At 37.4% G+C, this 18988-nt stretch overlaps 1 long non-coding RNA gene across 7 annotated transcripts; it reads right to left on the minus strand.

Moving 5' to 3' along the window:
• Positions 1 to 12635: 12635 nt before the first annotated feature.
• On the minus strand, positions 12636 to 15531 carry LOC136226973 (uncharacterized). Of its 7 annotated transcripts, XR_010687923.1 has the most exons (4): positions 14868 to 15531; positions 14576 to 14660; positions 13464 to 13951; positions 12636 to 13099 (listed from the first exon to the last, which is right to left on the minus strand). It is a non-coding gene; the product is annotated as an uncharacterized lncRNA (long non-coding RNA). The 7 variants fall into 7 exon arrangements; XR_010687922.1 differs by having other exon boundaries at positions 13464 to 15011; positions 15161 to 15531; XR_010687924.1 differs by having other exon boundaries at positions 13464 to 15017; positions 15161 to 15531.
• Between the last annotated feature and the right edge of the window lie 3457 nt (positions 15532 to 18988).

An 18988-nucleotide genomic window follows, 5' to 3' on the forward strand; every position in this document is an offset into this window, starting at 1 on the left:
GCCCGCTGAACTTTTAATGCAAACATTTTATAATGGGCTAAATCCTACAACTAGAGGTTCATTGGACACTATGTCTGGAGGGTTATTCATGAAGAAAACATCTGCCCAAGCAAGAGAACTTTTGGAGGAAATGGCAATTAACAGCAGTATGTGGCCCGCGGAACGTGGACACGTACCAATAGCAAAACCATCATCCTCAACTACAACATCAGTTAAAGGTATAGTGAATCTTGATCCAGTTGCGATGTTGCAAGCCCAGTTTTCTGCCTTATCGCACAAAATTGATAGGTTTATGGCACCGTGTGATCTTAATGGTAAGCCAATCCAAACGGATGTGGATTATGTAGGTATGAGCGAAATTGAACAGGTAAACTTTGTCCAAGGGCAAAACCAACCTAATAACCCTTACTCCAATACATATAATCCTGGATGGAGAAATCATCCTAACTTTAACTAGAGAGATAATAATAATAATAATGCTAATGCTAATCAAAATCGTACCACTAATTATCAAAATCAATCAAGAGATACGATTAGCACTTTATCTTCTAAAATCGACAAATTTATTGATGCTATGAGCGAAAAAATAAGTAATCACGACGATGGTTTTAAATGGATCGAAAATAAATTCGATCAGCTTATTAAAAACCAATCATCTAGCATCCATAATTTGGAGGTTCAAATCGGACAACTCGCTAAATCAATTCCATCCCGCAAGGAGGGAAGTCTTCCAAGCCATACGGAAGAAAATCCGAAAGAGCATGTTAAGGCTATCACTCTTCGTTCAGGGAAAAATTACTTAGGTCCGGAAATGCCCGGAAATTCGACTTTACCTGGAACTGATTTACCAAAGTCCAAAGAAGATATATTAAATCAAAAAGATGCACCAATTGACTCTAATACAAAACCTTTTGTACCCAAACCACCTTTTCCACACAAAGTCCGTAATAAGGACTATGACAAACAACTTTTAACATTTTTAGACAAACTTAAAAATTTGCATATTAATTTGACGTTTATGGATGCGATTACGCAAATTCCCAATTATGGTAAATTCCTGAAAGATTTAATTTCAAATAAAATCAGTTGGGAAGGAATTTCATCCATTTCACTAACTGAAGATTGCAGTTCAATTGTGTCCAGTAATTTGCCCACAAAACTCAAAGATCCCGGATGTTTTACCATTCCGTGTAAATTGGGAGATATTGAATTTCCCAGTTGTCTCTGTGATTTAGGAGCAAGCATTAACTTGATGTCATTATCTATTTTTAATAAGTTAGGCTTAGAAGAAGATATCAAACGTACCAATATGGTTTTGCAATTAGCAGATCAAACCACTAAAAGACCATACGGTATAATTGAGGATGTTTTAGTTAAAGTTGACAAATTTATTTTTCCTACCGATTTCGTTATTTTAGATTTTGCTTATGACGTTAATTGTCTGCTAATCTTTGGTAGACCGTTCATGAACACGGGACGTGCTCTAGTTGATGTGTCGGAAGGGAAAGTAGTTTTACGAATAGGAGATGATAAGATTGAGTTTCATATGAACCAAACGATGAAATATCCTATAGAAGATTTCGCTTGTATGAAACTTGATTTGATTGAAGAATGTGTCAATGACATTGTTCAAAAAGAAGAAATAATAGAACCTATAATGAGTGAGGAACTAGAAGATAAGGACCCAAAACCTTCGATTCGAGAAGATGGTCCGGTTCTGCCTTCGATTATAGTTCCACCTAAATTAGAACTTAAAGAATTACCAAGTCATTTGAGGTACGCTTTCTTAGGCGAAGGCGATTCTCTACCTATAATTATCTCTAACAAGTTAACACAGGTTCAAGAAGAGAAATTGAAAGAAGTTGTTAGAAATAGGATAGGAAGTATGGGTTGGCAAATTTCAGACTTAAAAGGTATTAATCCGAGTATTGTAATGCATAGAATTCACTTAGAAGAAGATAAGCCACCTAAAGCGGATAGGCAAAGACGCCTAAATCCGAATATGAAGGAAGTAGTCAAAAATGAGATTACTAAACTTCTGGACAATGGAATCATCTACCCTATTTCGGATAGTGAATGGGTTAGTCCAATCCATTGTGTACCAAAAAAGGGAGGCATAACAGTTGTAAGGAATGAAGAAGGTGAATTAATACCTACACGAACCACCACTGGTTGGAGGGTTTGTATAGACTATAGGAACCTAAATAAAGCAACTAGGAAATATAATTTTCCTCTACCTTTCATTGATCAAATGATCGAAAGGATAGCTGGTCATGCTTTCTACTGTTTTCTAGACGGTTACTCCGGATTCTTTCAAATATATATTTACCCGGATGACCAAGATAAAACGACCTTCACATGTCCTTACGGAACATTTGCATATAGGAGAATGCCCTTTGGTCTATGTAACGCACCTGCAACATTTCAACGTTGTATGACTGTGATTTTTAATGATTTCATTGAAGATATCATGGAAGTTTTTATGGATGATTTTTCAGTTTATGGAGATTCTTTTGATTCGTGCCTAAAAAACTTGGATAAAGTTTTGTCTAGGTGTGAAGAAACAAATTTGGTATTAAACTGGGAAAAATGTCATTTCATGGTTGACGAAGGAATTGTTTTAGGTCACAAAATATCTGAAAAAGGATTAGAAGTGGATAGAGCAAAAACTTCAGTAATAGAAAAATTACCCCCTCCAACTACTGTTAAGGGAGTAAGATCATTTTTAGGACATGCAGGTTTTTACAGAAGATTTATCAAGAATTTTTCTGTAATTTCCAAAACACTCACTAATCTACTCATGAAATATTCAACCTTTGATTTTAATGAAGATTGCGTTAAAGCTTTCGAAATGTTGAAAACAGCTCTAGTCAGTGCACCTATTATTGCTAAACCCGATTGGGATTTACCCTTTGAAATTATGTGTGATGCAAGTGATTTAGCTGTCGGATGTGTTTTAGGTCAAAAAAAAGGATAAGAAACTTCATGTCATTTATTATGCAAGTCACACACTGTCCGGTGCACAATTAAACTACACCACAACATAGAAAGAAATGTTAGCTGTAGTTTTTGCATGTGATAAGTTTAGGTCATACTTGTTAGGTTTGAAAGTTATTATTTATACTGATCATGCATCATTAAGATATTTATTTGCTAAAAATGATGCAAAACCACGTCTCATTAGATGGGTTTTATTGTTACAAGAATTTGATATAGAAATTAAAGACAAAAAGGGAGTAGAAAACCTTGTCGCCGATCATCTATCGAGACTTGAAGATGAAAATGGTCCTATAGGTGAAACTATCGATATACGAGATGATTTCCCTGATAAACATCTCTACCAAATAAAAGATGTCATGTCACCATGGTATGCGGATATTGCAAATTATCTTGCAGCCAACATTGTTCCGGAAGGATTAACTTTCCAACAAAAGAAGAAATTTTTCTTTGACATTAAACAGTATTTTTGGGAAGATCCTTTTTTGTTTAAGACTTGTGGTGACGGGATAATTAGGAGATGCGTTAGTGAAAATGAATATGAATCCATAATGTTGGAATGCCATTCTAGCTCTTATGGAGGACATAATGGAGTTAGCAAGATAGTAGCTAGAATATTTGAATGTGGTTTCTTTTGGCCTACGATGTTTAAAGACGTCCGTTCATTTATTACTCGTTGTGATAAGTGCCAAAGAACAGGAAATCTAGGAAGGAAAGATGAGATGCCCCTCACAACCATATTAGAAGTTGAAGTCTTCGATATGTGGGGAATAGATTTCATGGGACCTTTTCCCCCTTCTTTTGGTAAAATTTACATATTAGTTGCCGTTGATTATGTTTCAAAGTGGGTTGAAGCAATTGCAACCCCGACGAACGATTCTAAAGTAGTCATTAATTTTCTTGACGATATATTTTGTAGATTTGGTTGTCCTAGAGTCATCGTTAGTGATGGCGGTACCCATTTTATAAACAGAAGTTTTGCAACGCTTATGAAAAAATATGGAGTACACCACCGCGTGTCTACGCCATACCATCCTCAGTCAAATGGTCAGGCGGAGATATCAAATAGAGAACTCAAATGGATTCTAGAGAAAACAGTTTCATCTTCAAGAAAAGATTGGTCTTGTAAACTAAATAATGCGTTATGGGCATACCGTACTGTATTCAAAACACCAATAGGAATGACTCCATACCGCTTAGTGTATGGGAAGGCATGTCATCTGCCAGTCGAATTAGAACATAAAGCCTATTGGGCTATTAGGGAACTTAACTTTGATTTACGACAAGCAGGTAAAAAACGTTTGCTCGATTTAAATGAGTTAGATGAGTTACGCCATCTATCTTACGAAAATACAAAGATTTATAAAGAAAAAGTTAAAAAATGGCACGATGCCAAAATTAAAGTCAAACACTTTAATGTTGGGGATAAAGTGCTGTTATTTAATTCACGACTTCGTTTATTTCTAGGAAAACTTAAGTCCAGATGGATAGGACCGTATTTAGTCGTCAAAACATTCGATTATGGTTCTTTAGAACTGGAAGGTCCTAACGGGGTTCGTTTCAAAGTTAATGGTAATCGATGTAAAATCTATTACGAAAATATTTCACAAATAGGAATTGAGTTCGTAACAAGATTATCTGACGTATAAATCATTTCGTTTCTTTAGTTTTTTGTTCATTTTATTTTATTTTATTTTAGTTTATTTTTATTTTATTTTATTTTATTTTATTTTATTTTATTTTATTTTTATTTTATTTTATTTTTTTTCTTCAAAATGCCATTTTTATGATTAGATGACTTAATGTTATGATTTACATACATAAAATGTGTTTACTTCATGATTTTAGATTTGATTTTAGGAAATTAGACCGAAATTGAAGTTTCAGGCAATTCTCTGCCGAGAATTTGGAATTCTCAGCCGAGAATCCTCTTTTTCAGAGTTGTCCAAATAGGTTAGGTTTTTTTCTGAACTTACCGAGAATAATTAATTCTCTACCGTGAATCAGAAAATGGGTTACGACGCCTGATTTTCGCAAGGAAATCAGCGTGTCGCGATCGAGAATTTGGAATTCTCGGTCGCGACACGCGTTATTCCTGCACTATCAGGCCTGATTCATCTTCAACCTGCAGACAAACCCTTTCATAAACGAAAACTTAAGTTTCTTCAATTCCGAAGGGTGTCATTTTATGCCTTTTCGCATCAAAATAACACCTCATTTCGTCCTAAGATCTTATAAATTCATCCATAAGGCTCTTGGTTCTGTTACAGATCTTTTTCATCTTTGTCAGATCAAATTTCTGATTTTCTTCAAACACCATTTTTCACTAAGTAACAGAAACCTTGTTTCTTTATTTCTACACCATGCCTACTAAACACAAAACCTCTAAGCATGATACTGTTTCAAGCACCAAACGCCCAGACTTATCCAAATGGTATGGGGCGCCTTTTCCTATCTTCAATCACTACGAAGGTAGGCGTTACTGGAAGCTCCGTTACAAATTCTTCACTGGAATGTTGTATATGGATGACTTTCTGAACACTCAACTTGGCATTAGCGATGACATGAGTCGCTATTTGGAACGTTTAGAGTGGACAAAATTCGCCAAAATGCGATTTCCAATCATTGGCGATTGGATTCTCGAATTCTTTTGTACCATTCGTTTTGTCAATAAACGACGGGTACGTCTCAGTTTTCGTTGAGATGGCAAAATCTTCACTTTCGGCTATCCCGATTTGCATGCTTGGTTTGGTTTTCCTCTGAAGGATACCATCAAACGTCATCCTGGAAAAGACATGACGTCCACGGATATTTGGAGAACGCTTACCGGTTTTTGGCGTTTCAATCCTAGACTCGCCTATAATCATTCCTTTCACTCCAGTTCCATGTTGTATTTGCACAAATTTTTGTGTCACAGTTTATTCGGTCGCACATTTAGTAGTATGGTCCGTGACACAGATCTTTATGTTCTTGGAGATATATTCCAAGGAAATGCAGTGGATTCTTCAAAGATTCTGATGGAGGGTCTTGTCGCCGCTTCTCGATCCAAGGATAAAAAGATTGGGTTCGGCAATATAATCTGTGGAATAATTCTAGGTACCAAGGGTACCATTGATGTTCCTTGGAGTGATGATGAATTCTTCCCGACGATAGACTATGAGTTTTTAGAGTTCGAAGGACTCGTAAAACGTGTCTTTCGTGCAGGCCCGCATTTTCTTTCTACACCAGAACGTCAAGCTTTCGTGCAGTTAAAAATTGACCATTATAGGGCCACCGAAATCCCGCTTGATAGGGATGAATATATAGAGTAGTTTAGGTTTTTCATTTTAATTTGTATATATTTTTCTTATTTTTGTTGTAATTTATTTGTTTGTTTTTAATTTTGTACATATATGATTCAATTAATAAATTCACTTTGTTCATATATTTCATCTTTGTTTATTTATTTTCTAATAATCGCAAATATTGGTTAAATGACAATAATTAAATATCTAGATTAATCTAATAAGATTTGTTATTTAAAACACATAATCCAGTTTCACAAACTTAATTCATTAAGTTTAATACATTAGGATTTTTCAATTCATTCGCTTAATTACATTCATGCATTTAATATATATTCATATGAACTTAATATGCACTTAATATGGTTCTTTTAACTTGTATGCATAAATGAGCATTTAAGTTTCATTAATTCTATATTTATCACCAATTAATAAAGTTAAAACCTTTGGTTTTCCTTGCAATTAATGACATTTATTTTTAGTTTTTGAGTACATGGACAGTTTTTATTAAGTTCAGGACCCAATTCCTCAACAAAATTGCACAAACCAAGTCATTAGGCACCATTATAGCCATTTTTGACCAATTCTCTACCGAGAATTAATAATTCTCGGTATGAGCAGCAAAAACGGACCGAATTCAGAGAGAAAAATTCTCCGAAATTCGCGTGCCGCGACCGCGCCTTTGCCATTCGCGGTCGCGATACGCGATTTATAGGCCCTTTTGATTCCGATTTTTGACACAATTTTTGCCTATTCCTATTCCTATTCTATCTCTACATCTACCTCATACCCCCTATATAAACCTACCTCTTACACAAACCTCACATCACCTCTCTTTTTACCCAATCTCTTACTCCAAACTCTTCCCCAAAAAACAACTTTCACTCTTCCCAATTTATTCATTCCCATTTCTATACTCTTTTCAAATCAAACACCTACCATTCCATCCCCCACACTCATCTTCAAGCTTTGCTCTTTCTCTCAATTCATTTTTCTTCTTCTTCTTCTTCCCAAACCCTAAAACACCCTTAAAATGCCTCGAACCAAGCGTGTTGGTCACAAGCCCACTGTAACAGAAGCTAATCGCCTTCGGGTTCGATGCAGGGCTTATTTTGATATAGAAACGAAAGAGGAAGCCGCTCGTTTCAAACATTTTTCACAAGCCGATCGTCAATTTGTGGACATGCACTTCCTAGACTTCCATTCGGTAAGAGCATTGAATTTCTCCACTAGAATTGATGCTTTTATTGAGGCTTTGGGTTGGCAAGAATTCGTTAATATGCGTTTTCCCCGTATTAATGAATATGTGGTGGAGTTTTTGGGCACTTTGACCATGAACAAGAAGAAAACTTCAATATCTTTTAGGAATGCGGGTACCACTTACACCATTGATTATGAAGCAATGGGAAACATGTTTGGTTTCCCTACTTCTGATTTTTATGATAAGCCTAAGGATTTTGATAATGATGCTTTTTGGCAAACTCTTTCGGACCAAGACTATTTTAATTCGAAAAACACCTCAAGCAAGTTGATTAAGGACAATTGTGTGTTCTTCTTTCACAAATATTTGAGTTTTTCCTTGTTTGGGCGTGTTGAGAGTTCAAAGATTCAGGTTCGGGATTTGTTTGTTTTGGATAGTTTGTTTAAAGGCTTGAGGATTGATAGCATTGGTATGTTGTTTGATAATTTGTTCCGTGCTTCGAGGGCTACTACCATTCAAATCCCTCTCTGTAATTTTATCACTGCTATTGTGTTGGGAGCACGGGGTGAATTGGCGGATTTTGACATGTCCACCTACCGTGGGTATGTTCCTCATTTATTGCTTCCGCAAGGTCCCCCCATCTTTATTTCATATGCTTCCCGTATTGCACACCTTCGTGGCACTATGGGTGGTGGCGCTTCAAGTTCTCAATTTGTATGAACCACAAGCTCAACCACAACCCCAAGCACCTCAAGATGATGATCCAATGGATTTGCGGAGGATTTTGAACCAAATCAATTCCAACAATCGTCAAATGAACTTAAGAATTGATGATTTGGTAGAAAACAACATGGTGATGAATGACAATCTCAACATTTTGCGGCGTGAGCATAGGTCTACTCGGTCTCGGATGCTTTCCTTTTTCCGACGCCGAAATGTGGAGACTTCACCTACACCTCTGGATTCCCCGCCTCAAGCATAGGTTGTTTTCTTTATTTTTATTTTTATCTTGTTAAAATTTGGTACAATATTTAATTTTCATATGTTTGGTACAATTTTCAATTTTTAATTCATGTTGAATGTTTTTAAATTGCTAATATTCTATTTTTATTTCGTATGCTTTATTTCGTGCTTAATTTTTCATTATAACTCGATTTTTGCACCAATGAGGACATGGTCCAATTTAAGTGTGGGAGGAGATATACATATATCATTTTTAGCACATATAACAAATGCAACGAATAATTTTTATGCAAATGCAACATATATTGCAACACATTTTATTTTCACACTATTTTTATAAACTTGTCATTTTTCATATATTTATAAATTAATCATAAGAAAGTATGATTATTTGTTTGGGTTATCATTATCGTTAGAAAAAATATTTCTATACGGGTAATATTTTTCAAAATTTTCACCGATCTTATAAGTAAATTTATCGGCACTGATCTTATAAGTAAATTTAACCGATTCAAAATAAGTTTTTGTTAAAAAACGTTCCCTGTGGGATCGATATCTTTTATTACTACAAGCGTATACCGTGCACTTGCGGAAATCGCTCAACACTATCGCCACGACACAATCCGATCATTCGGCACTGATCTTAAAAACTACAGAAGCAGTCAGCTCATCGCCTATCCAGTTTCGGTATGAAAATTCGTGGGGACTCGAGGAGTAATGTAGGGAGCTGATCTCAACAACTTGGGAGGCTAGTAAAGACCAACCAACTCCGAACAGATTAATGGATTGTCGTGGGAAGGTCCGAAGATGGGGCAGTAAGTTTCGTGCGAGATTTAGTGGGCGAGCTAAACAATTACAGCAGCAGCTTGAATACCTTCGGAGGAGAGCTGATACGGAGGAAACTCGCCGGGTCAACGCAGAACTAGAAAAAGTGCACCCCGAACAGGAGATCTATTGGAAACAACGCTCTAAACTGCAATGACTCCGTGAGGGCGACCGTAATTCCAGATTCTTTCACTCATCAGTTCGTGCAAGAAGGAGAAAGAACGATTTTGGGGGACTGACCGACGATTCTGTGGAGTTCAGATCATGGGAATCGGGGCTAGCGGATAGTATTCAAAGCCACTTCGTCAATTTATTCCAGTCACAGGGGGTGGCGGGGTTGGATATCCTTGATCAGATACATACTCGTGTTCCGCCGGCTTTGAAACAGATGCTTACTAGAGCTTACACGACAGAGGAGATTAAGATAGCGGTCTCGGCTATGCATCCTGACAAGTCGCCGGGGCCTGACGGACTCAACCCTGGTTTCTACCAACAGCATTGGCAGGTTCTGGGGCTGGAGATATCAGCTTATTGTGTATCCTGCTTAAACTCTGGTATTATCCCGTCATCCTTAAACCAGACCAATTTGGTTCTGATACCAAAGAAGCAACTACCTACGGGAATATCAGACCTTCGCCCCATCGCTCTATGCAACGTTCTAGTAAAAATCATGACAAAAACCATTGCCAATCGGCTTAAAAAGGTGCTGGATTCTATCATATCATCTTCCCAGAGTGCCTTTATACCAAAACGTGCAATAACAGACAACATAATGATAGCATACGAGGTTGGGCATGCCCTCCGATTGGGTAAGGGTGGACGGAAAGGGTATGCTGCTCTTAAGGTGGATATGACGAAGGCATACGACCAGGTTGAATGGGAGTTCCTAGAAGCTATTCTGATTCGGTTAGATTTCCCAAGGCATTTTGTTGATTTGATTATGAACTGTGTTTCTACTGTTGAGTATCAGATTGTGAATAGAAACTCTGAATTCCCACCATTCAAGCCATCCCGTGGCTTGAGACAAGGAGACCCCCTGTCACCGTATTTGTTTATCATCTGTACGGAGGGTCTCACAGCATTACTATGGCAAGCTGAGGAAGCAGGGTATATTCATGGTTGTCGGATCAGTAGGGGCGCCCCCACGGTATCTCACTTACTGTTCACCGACGACAGCTATTTCTTCTTCAGAGCCTCCCTAGAGGAATGTGAGACGATCAAGGTTATTTTCCAGAGGTATGAACAGGCTTCTGGTCAGAAAATAAATTTCTCTAAATCTAAGATTTCATTCAGTTCAAAGGTTCCTGATGAGAGAAGGGTCGAAATGGCCGAGTTTATGCAGGTCCCCCAAGCGGACAGCCATGACAATTATTTGGGGTTACCGTCGGCGGTTGGTCGGAATAGAACAACTACCTTCTGGTATATTGTCGACAGGATGCAAAAAAAGAATCCGGGGATGGCAAGGGCGCAGGCTATCCCAAGGCGGTAAGGAAACTCTTATCAGGGTCGTTGCTCAATCCATCCCGTCATATATATTACAAGTATTTCTTCTCCCCAAATCCATCTGCAGTAAACTTGAGATCTTATTAAACGCATACTGGTGGGGCCGTGGCATCAAGTGGAAGAGTTAGGAATCACTATGTATTCGACGGGAATGGGGCGGAATGAACTTTAGGCGCTTCCACGAGTTCAATATTGCTTTTTTGGCCAAGCAACCATGGAAGTTCTTAACCAATCCGGACTCGTTGTTGAGCCGCTTATTTAAAGCGCGCTACTTCCCCCATGTGGACTTTAGGGAGGCAATCGCTGGGTCAAATCCTAGTGCTATAGGGGCGAGCCTAATTAAAACGCAGCAGTTGATGAAGGAGCATGTTGGAATGCGAATTGGGGATGGGAGGCGAACATGAGTTTGGTCTGACAGGTGGCTAAATTCAGGTTCGGGGGTTCCAGAAAGGGTAACAGTGAACGCGGACCCAGAGTTGACGGTGGACCGGTTTATCAGTAACGGGCAATGGGATAGAGAGTCGCTCTCGGCATTCTTTTCAGTTGAGGATCAGTCTATTTTACAGATTCCTATCTCCTCGAGTGGAAGTGATGATCGTATATGTTGGCACAGGGACAAGAAAGGTATCTTCAGTGTTAAAACAGCTTATTATGCTCTGATGGCAGCTCACCTCTGTCCTCCGGAGTCGGTGCGAAATGCCCTGTGGAATAAGCTTTGGCAAATGTCGTGTCCCCCGAAAGTTAAAAACTTCCTTTGGCGTCTAGCCTGGAACATAATCCCAACTAGAGTGGTTCTATATAATCGGCGCGTCGAACTTGACGTCCGATGTCCTTTTTGTCAATTATCAGATGAAACGGCCTCCTACCTATTTCTCTGCTGTCCGGTAACTCTAAGCGTGTGGAACTCGTTGACATTAGCAAGATTCAGAAATTTATATGCTGTGGAATTAGGAACTTGGTGGAGCGAGGCTTTAGCTAACTGTTCTGCCGACGTCGCGGGGAAGTGGGCGTGTTTATTATGGTACGTTTGGTACTGCAGAAATCAACGGGTGTGGAACCAGCGAGAGTGGAACCCCTCGCAGATCAGTGATCGCGCTGAACAGATACTACAAGATTGGAAGACTGCACAACAGCGAAACCTGCAGGTCCCTGTTGCATCAGAAATCGCACATCAACTAAAATGGTCAGCTCCAACATCGGGGTTGAAACTCAACTTCGACGCTGCTGTAGACGCGCATCGCAGGTGCAGTGGAGTTGGAGCAGTCATTCGCGATACAAACGGGACAGTCGTTGCTATCAGGTTCCGTCACCTTCCTGACCAGTGTACCCCGGAGCTAGCGGAAGCAATGTCGTGCCGAGAGGCACTCAGTTGGATTAAAGAGAGAGGTATAGAAGAAATTTGCGTGGAGGGAGATGCTCAAAATGTTATTTATGCGTTATATCAGGAACAGGAAGATTTGTCAAGCTTCGGCCTTGTACTGGCAGACTGTCGAACCATCGCTAACACAATCCCTCGTTGTCGTTTTCGGTTTGTTCGTAGACAGGCTAACAGTGTGGCAGACGCTATAGCTAGACTAAGACTATCTTCCGGTAATCTGGTTATAACAGATATTATCCCGGAGTCGATTGTAAGCCTTTTGGCTAGTGATTTAAGCTGATTTATAATATTCATTCTTTCATTAGAAAAAAATATATATATAGATAAGTAATGGTAAAACAAAGAAAGAACTATGGTCCCAATATCTCTAACTAGACAAGATCAATTTACATATCCATATTCTAAAAATATATTACCACATAATATATAATAGTGGTCCATTAACAAAAAGTTAATTTATTGAATAAATAATGGCATACTCATATTTATTAAAATATTCAATTAATAAGATGTGATTATACATTAAGACATGTAAGGCCACATGTATTCGTGAGGGACCCAATGACTACATAGAAGCAAACTCATATGAAGAACTAACAAAATGCATATAGCATATTAGTATAAAAAGCTACATAAAAACCAACCTAGAATGCCTAACAGAAACTTTTTCAGAAGTTGAAATCAATTCATGTTACAAAAATTATTGGTAGCATATGTCGGATAAATTGTATAATTTGGCCCCAGCCAACCCTCCAATTCAATTTCAAAAACTGGAGTTTAGTTTACCAGAACAATTGACACTAAGCCTATTGGGTCTCTCTTAAAAATGTAGCTCACCAGATCCATTGCAAGCATGGAAGAACCCATATTTGTAGTTGCAAAAGGTACAAAGAAATGATTCATTTCCCTGTATGAAATCCTTAGTGCTTCGAATGCATCATTGAAAACCTATGCATGATCACCAAAAAAAGACTCAATTATTAACAAAAGAATGAATAACATTTTACATGTGAAAGGTTTGCCATATTATATATATAGGGTACTATAGCCAAGGTTTAAAATTTACAATAAAAGATGTTCCTAGAGGAATAAGTGAAATTGGTGAGGCATGTATACATATAAAGGCAGAGTCGGTCTACTATAGGGACAAAAAAAAATACTAAGAATTGCATTAGTTCTCACTTGTTTAAGGGACAAAAGATAAGTCAGCAAACACTTAGAATTGCATTAGTTCACTTTAACTATTGCTTATCTTGCATCATTCTTCCATGTAGATTAACATCTCTGAATCTGAAAGAAGTAGATAGTTTACCTTCATGCCACCCATTGTAGAGCCAATCACGACTCCACATCTCTTTGGTTACACCACCACAAGGCAAGGCTTTCTTCCCAACTATAAGCATGTAAAGCATGAATTTATCCATTTTCTTGGACAGTTTTGGTGCAATCCATCTATCACTTGACATAGAGTTTAACTCTCCAGCAATCCTCTAAAATATGGAGGAACAACCCACAAAGGTCAGAAAAATAATAATAAGGATTAATTTGTCATGAACTAATAAAGAAGATGCAATTGGATTACAATTTACTGTTGAAAATTCGGCACAGTCAAAAGCCTCAACTGACTTATACCACTAATTCCCTCAAGCAGATTGTTATAAAATACATTAGGATCAAAACCAATGGGTGTCAAAATGCTCATCCCTATCACAACTCATCTTTGCTTCGTAACATGTTTCATATTTATTGCAACTTCCTTCTCAAGATGCACAACTATTGCTATGACTTCTCCTAGAAGATCTGAAAAAACAAATCACTAGCAGCATCAATGTATCAAGTGTATGTAATTAGTTACTAATAATACATGCACACGACTAGACAGTAGAGAACAGAAATTATGACATGATAGGGAGAATAGTGAGGGCTCATTCATATTCCATTAGTGTACTTTGCATTCCAACTCACATTTCAAGCGCATAGACGTTTCAAACAGACCAAGTCATGTAACTAAAAAATTACATTAAGAACATTTCTAATGTCTAGATTGACATATTCTCCTTGTCAGCTCCAAGAAATCAAGTTGGTGACAGCTTTACTCACCAATAGTATAACAAATCAAGTAAATAAGAATATGATAAAGAGATCGAGAGAAAAAAAGGAATCATTTCTTGGAATGTGGTTTCATAAACAAGATAAAGATAAGAGTGAAACATGTGTTGATTAAATGACATATCTAGTACTTCAAGAACTTCAATTAGCACTTAGGTGATTACATGAGTAACAATTCCAATAGGATGAGTCTGAATGTCTAGTCTCTATTTAATTTTCTACTCTATCTTAATAAACTTTACTGGATCAAATAAGCATGGAACAAAGTGTTATAACAAGAAGGAAAATAGAGACAGGACAAAGGGAAATCAGTACCTTGTAGCAAAGGGATCATCGGCTAGTGAATCCATGCCGAGGCTAATGTCAATTCACTAGAAAACAGCTTAGCTGTACTAGGCAACTACGTAAATTTAAATCAACGATCTTGAATCAGAAACATTTATAACCTTCTCAAAGTATTTGGCGTAACATTGTTTTAAATCATTCAATGCAGGTAAATACATTCAACTCTAGACTTCCCTAACATTTTCCTTTGGCATAAATATGTGCAATCCAAAGGGGAAGAAATAATTAGAGAGCGAAACAAAAGTAAAGCAGAAAAACTAACCTATATGAAGTAAAGAAGATTTGAACTTAAGTCACACTGAACCTGGAATCTTCTACTTCTTTTTATCACATTTAGAGCTTCTCAAATTCATCAAGGTATAACAACAATAGCTTCTATCTCAAATTCATCAAGAAAATTAATGTCCTGCAACTTGGTAAATGACATTCAAGCAACAAACTAATACGCTTAGCATTTTCGATTCCGAATATTAGCCAAGCCTAAGGCTAAGCAAATATATTTCATTCAGAAAGGTTAAATCTAAAAATATAAAAGAATGGAAGAAACCCACAAACCTAAACTATGAAACCTCCAAAGCTAAACAGTGAATGTCCCAAAACCTTCGACGATTGAACCAAAGAGAGGGATTCTTACAAGCTTGACCCACAGACAAGGCTAAGAAATTGGAAGTCTACATGCATTTCATAGTTATGCGTGCGTTTGTTTGAATTCTGAGACAGTAAAAGAGGGAAATAAGGGGAAGTGATTAATTCTAAGTATGGCAATAGGGAGAAAGTGAGAAACATGAAGCATTGGAACATGAGAGCAGAAATTGAAGATGGAAACTCGAAAAATACGAGAGGGAAATTAGGGCATGTTGAAAAGGGAGAGGGAAATTAGGGAAAATATAGGCAGCTAGAGAAAATGGGTAAGATTTTGTTTTTATTAAATTAGCATCTGATATGTATTCCGTCGTTTTCAATTTTTTTTATACAAGTGTTTTCAAAATAAAAAAAAGACAGATATCATTGGTATTTTTTTGTTGTTGGTAAGTCGGTTCTATTTTATGAATATTTTCATACTTAGTTTTAATTGTAAAATTTTATAGGTAAGTCGTTTTTATGTTGTTGGTAATTACTGAAGGAAATTAGGGCTAAGGTATAGCAGCGGAAATATAAAATTTTTAGCCTATTTCCTTTTAACCATAGGATCCGTTAATCGTTATTTCATATAAAGAGGGATAAGAAGAAATACCTTTCGATGAACAATCTACCGTTGTTAAAGAAGCGCCCACAATTCTTCTCCGAGATTCCAACCACGAAGTATAACACGGTGAGGTTAAGATGAAATCAACCCTTATGAGATGCAACCAAAATAGATTGCCTCTAATTAACCAACACAAGATCAAAGAGAAAAGGAGATGAATGAGATTAATCAATTGACGGAAGCCGTATGAATTCTTATCCACGAACTAGGGGATGCCAATTCACTCTCTCTCTCTTAATGTAGGTTTCGAAAATCACATAAAGGGGAGTTAAGAGGCTGTGTCGAAATTCTCATAAGGAGGGGGTATATATAGTCGCTTGTATCTAAACCCTAGTTAGATAGGAATAGGTTACTTAATAGGAATTCCATTCGGAATAGGATTCCTAATTATTATCTTATAATATATCAAATACATTTAGGATAATAATAAATAACCTAATTGGATAATAATAGGAGTATATTAATCTAATTAAAACTCCTAACTTAATTATCTCTTAATTAATTTAATTCACAAACCTAATCAAATTAGGATTAATGGAATTAAAATAATTCCTTATTTACTATATATAAATTTCGGCCCCCTCTATATAAATGGGCCTTACTGGGCTCAATTGGGCTTCCATCTATTAATGACATCCATCTCTCTTTTGGTTCCAAGTCTTATGTGTGATCCATTAGGTTCTTACTACTTCTGGCCGTATGCAACTATTAAATTAATTTCTTCAAGAATTATATTTAATCCTTGCATAACGGAATGATGTACTGAGTATGTTATTGGCAAGTCTGTAATCATTCCCCCAGAGTCCGTTAAGAAGACAGGTTGATTCTGTCGTTAACCCTTCCGTATTAGTTACAGTATAATTCGATCCTTTATCAACTACATCCTTGAACTGAATCTTATGACTATGGGTGATGTGAAGTCACATATAGCGAGACGTTCGTTTTACTTGTACAGGCCGAGTCAACTCAAATAGATAGGTTAAGTGAAATCTGTATTTCTACTCTTAAGCTATCACCTAGCAAGGATTTAGAGTTGAGTCTTCCACAAGCGATCCTTGGATGTATCTCCCATTAATCGGGAGTGATAAATGCTCAATCCAATGTATAACTACCCTGACATTACCTCCTGTGACACCCAACCTTTGCAGTTCACACCCCAGAGTCATCTCTGTTAAGGATCGTGGGACCACAGGATCAAAGTCTCACATTCAGTAATTCAGGATGACCAATTAACATTCCTTTGAGTCTGAGGATTAGTTATACCTATTAATACCAATGAGATGAACAGGTGACAAGGAAGAATCTACCCATCATGTTATCTCAAATTGGATCCCCAATCCTAATGAACGACGTTTCATCGGATCTATGTAACTGTCCAGATATCTATATATATGAAGCTTGTGAGATCAGCTTTCTGTCGAACAGAAGACATTGTTACATACAAGTCTCAACAGTGATATATCAATCCTAAACATATCACTTGACTTGGGGTGGTTTTAAGTTTATTATAAAGTTTTGTCTCACTTCATGCTTGTATGAACACTTTATAATCACTTTAAACAAACTTACGGATTTCCTTTTATTAGACTTTATTTAGTGCTTAAAAGGGATTGCCTTTATATAGTTATAAAAACATATATCTCATTAAAACAAATGACATAAAGAACAATTCATTTACATTAAGTTTGTATCCTGCAACAATTGACTATAGGACACTAAACCCCAACATACTCCCACTTGGACTAAAGCCAATTGTTTCTAAAACTTATCCCAGTAGAAGTTAAATGACGATCATGTACTTTCTGGGTTAAAGGCTTTGTCAACGGATCTGCAACGTTGTCCTCTGTAGGTACTCTTTCTATTCTCACATCTCCTCTAGCCACAATCTCTCTAATGATGTGGTATCACTTTAGGTAGTGCTTGGATGCATTATGAGACCGTGGTTCCTTTGCTTGCGCAATGGCTCCATTGTTATCACAGTACAGAGTAATGGGATTGACAATGTCAGACACCACTCCTAGTTCTGTAATGAACTTTCTAATCCAAACTGCTTCCTTTGCTACTTCCGCAGCAGCGATGTACTCTGACTCGGTCGTAGAGAAAGCTACGCTTCCCTGCTTGGAACTTTTCCAACTGACCGCGCCCCCATTCAAGATAAACAGGTATCCTGATTGGGATTTAAAATCATTCTCATCTGTGAGATGACTAGCGTCTGAAAATCCTTCAATTTTCAGATCTCCTTCTCCGTACACTAGGAACATATCTTTAGTCCTTCTCAAGTACTTAAGAATGTTCTTGACGGCAATCCAATGCTCGTCCCCCGGATTCCCTTGGTAACGACTCGTTACAGATAACGCGAACGCTACGTCAGGTCTAGTGCATAGCATAGCATACATAATCGAACCGATCGCGCTGGCGTACGGGACTACAGCCATGCGTCGTTTGTCATCATCAGTTTTAGGACATTGATGATTGTTTAACTTTACTCCATATAGCATGGGTAAGTTACCTCGTTTCGATTCAAGCATGCTAAACCGATTTAGCACCTTTTCAATGTATCTAGCCTGTGAAAGACCAAGCAGTCTACGCGATCTATCTCTGTAGATCTTTATACCAAGTATATAGGCTGCTTCACCAAGGTCTTTCATCGAGAAGTTACCGGATAACCATACTTTTACCGACTGTAATAGAGCAATGTCATTTCCCATTAACAGTATATCGTCCACATATAGTATGAGAAATGCTATAGAGCTCCCACTTGCTTTCTTGTAAATGCAAGCTTCTTCGCAATTTTGTTCGAAACCAAATTATTTTATGGTTTCGTCAAAACGCTTATTCCAGGTTCTAGATGCTTGCTTGAGTCCATAAATGGATCTCTGAAGTTTGCAAACTTTATTTGCATCCTTTGATATGAAACCTTCAGGCTGCATCATGTATACATCCTCAAGCAGATTTCCATTTAGGAAAGCTGTTTTCACATCCATTTGCCAAATCTCATAATCAAAATGAGCGGCAATTGCAAGCATAATTCTGATTGATTTGGACATAGCAACAGGAGAGAAGGTTTCGTCATAATCAACACCTTGTTTCTGACGATATCCTTTCGCTACCAACCTAGCCTTGTAGGTGCTAACCTT

Source organism: Euphorbia lathyris, chromosome 4, assembly GCF_963576675.1.
Source record: "Euphorbia lathyris chromosome 4, ddEupLath1.1, whole genome shotgun sequence".
NCBI classification, from domain to species: domain Eukaryota; kingdom Viridiplantae; phylum Streptophyta; class Magnoliopsida; order Malpighiales; family Euphorbiaceae; genus Euphorbia; species Euphorbia lathyris.